General features: G+C 30.0%; 1 long non-coding RNA gene across 1 annotated transcript in view; it reads right to left on the bottom strand.

Annotated features, from left to right (window-relative positions):
• Window positions 1-1,558: 1,558 nt before the first annotated feature.
• LOC106477440 overlaps window positions 1,559-2,776 on the bottom strand; it is a 3,722-nt gene continuing 2,504 nt past the window's right edge. The window contains exon 2 of the long non-coding RNA XR_001291989.2: window positions 1,559-2,537. This is a non-coding gene — a long non-coding RNA (uncharacterized LOC106477440). The remainder of the gene's footprint in view (window positions 2,538-2,776) is intronic.

The raw sequence follows: 2,776 nt of genomic DNA, 5'->3' as shown, positions 1-2,776 counted from the left end.
TTCTAATATTAGACCCAGACAGGTTACTAAGTATAGGTTTCACACAAATGGTTCTAATATTAGACCCAGACAGGTTACTAAGTATAGGTTTCACACAAATGGTCTCTAATATTAGACCCAGACAGGTTACTATGTATAGGTTTCACACAAATATCTCTAATATTAAACTCAGACAGGTTACTAAGTATAGATTTCACACAAATGGCTCTAATATTAAACCCGGACAGGTTACTAAGTATAGGTTTCACACAAATGTCTATAATATTATATACAGACAGGTTACTAAGTATAGGTTTCACACAAATGGCTCTAATATTATACCCAGACAGGTTACTAAGTACAGGTTTTACACAAATGGCTCTAATATTAAACCCAGACAGGTTACTAAGTATAGGTTTCACACAAATGGCTCTAATATTATACCCAGACAGGTTACTAAAATTACCTTGACTGTTAAATAAGTAAAACTTTATACAGAAATTACCTTGACTGTTAAGTAAGTAAAACTCTATACAGAAATTACCTTGACTGTTAAGTAAGAATAATTTTATACAGAAATTACCTTGACTGTTAAGTAAGAATAATTTTATACAGAAATTACATTGACTGTTAAATAAGTAAAACTTTGTACAGAAATCACCTTGACTGTTAAGTAAGTAAAACTCTATACAGAACTCTGTAACCTTGACTGTTAAATAAGTAAAACTTTATACAGAAATCACCTTGACTGTTAAATAAGTAAAACTTTATACAGAAATTACCTTGACTGTTAAATAAGTAAAACTTTATACAGAAAAATTTCTGTATAAAGTTTTACTTATTTAACAGTCAAGGTAATTTCTGTATAAAGTTTTACTAACCTAACAGTGAAAGTGATTTCAATATTACCTAATTTCCCAAAAGAAAGATCATTCTAGATATTTAGAGGCTATTAATAATGATTGAAAATGTTTACATTTTTTATAACTTTAAGAATGTTTAATAGTTAATAATACTAATTCAGAATCCTTAAAAAAATGTTTTATAGCTAATGATAGCAACTCAATGGTCCATAGCCAACAAATACATTTGAAAGTAAAAAAAACAAGAATTTTTGTACAGATTTTAACAGTTTTAAAATGCATGGTAGTTAATAATAATAATACTGTCTTAATTTTTTTGTTTGAAATAATTTGAAGCACAAACTGATCTACACATTTTACATCCTGAAACTCTGAATTTCAGCTCTGTTACTTCACAATCAAGTGCACTCTCTGACAAATGAAATTATTAGGTACTGTACAGTTTTGGAGAATAATAAATAATGTTAACATTAAAAATAAGGACTGAACTTTTTAATTATTGTGTAGGAAATTATTTTCTTAGAATGGACATATTTGTAGAGATAGGAAAGTCACTTGAATAAAAATTAATACATTAATAGCCACTTTGCCAACTATTTATTATGCACTGTCATTTGGCTTAAAAAGTTTATTTTCTTATTTGCATTTATGTAAGAGGTTTAATTGTTAAATCTTGATAAGTGAAACTTCTGATTGATAATAAAACAAACAAAAAATTTAGTTAGTACAGTTTATTTACTAATTATTATACACATTATATCTGTTGCCATGACAACTCCTCCTAAACTAAGGGAGGAATAAGGGGATCACACAAAATTTCACAACAATTTTCTAAGTAAAAGTGTTAGAATTCATTATGGAAACCACCTTAAAATTCTGTATTACATTTAACACTGATGGTAGTTTAACCTAACCCTCATCTCTGAGAAAATTAGAACTACAAAGCAGGTTGATGGAACCCAGTTACTTGCTGTACTTTAGAGAAGTAAATAAAACTAATCTTTTCTAAACCACCATACGTGATATTCTTCATCTGCAATCAATGATGTGCTGTTCAGATGCGAGTCTAACTGCTAGAAAAATACAGATCCCAGCTGTTAAACAGCAAAAGCAGAACCAATACAAAAGTGTAAAAAAGAAAACCACCCCATATCTTCTCATATTAATTTTTACAATCCTTTAAACCACATTCCACAAGATAAATAAACAGTAATACTTAATGTGTGAATGAAGTAAAATGAGCAATAAGTAAATCACACTGATTGGTCATTGTTCTCAATAACTGAATGACTAAAGCTAATTAATTACTTGTTTGGTTTTTCTGCACTTCTAAAAAAGAAAGAAAAACTTTCTGAAATCCATTTAAATTAAATATTTTAAGGTGTGTGGTTGGCCACAACAACTGACTTACTGAGAAGACTGTACAAATATAACGATACATTTAAACATTAGAGCTAACTTGAAAATGACAGGTCACTGAGCAAGGGATATTCTTTCACAATCTACAACCATCCGGCATCTCAACATTACACAAACTCATTGGCTCTTTACTGTCTGTCCTTCTCCATTTTGATCCTAAGTCATCTAGTTTTGATGATGACAATAAAGCAGTTCTAGCTTCACCCCATCCTGTCCAAGAACCTCCTACTTGTTCAGTTAAGATTTTTCTAGAGTACAGTCATTAAGAAAGGAGATCTGCATAAAAAATAAATACATCTTTAAACAAGGCTTAGTTTTATACTTCCACTACCTACAGCAACTCGAGAAAATAAACAAGGCTTAGTTTATACTTCCACTACCTACAGCAACTCGAGAAAATAAACAAGGCTTAGTTTATACTTCCACTACCTACAGCAACTCGAGAAAATAAACAAGGCTTAGTTTATACTTCCACTACCTACAGCAACTCAAGAAAATAAACAAGGCTTAGTTTA

Source organism: Limulus polyphemus, unplaced genomic scaffold (genome assembly GCF_000517525.1).
Source record: "Limulus polyphemus unplaced genomic scaffold, Limulus_polyphemus-2.1.2 Scaffold15364, whole genome shotgun sequence".
NCBI lineage: Eukaryota > Metazoa > Arthropoda > Merostomata > Xiphosura > Limulidae > Limulus > Limulus polyphemus.
Note: the sequence above shows the minus strand (reverse complement) of the source record. Positions and strands in the feature narration are given on the sequence as shown.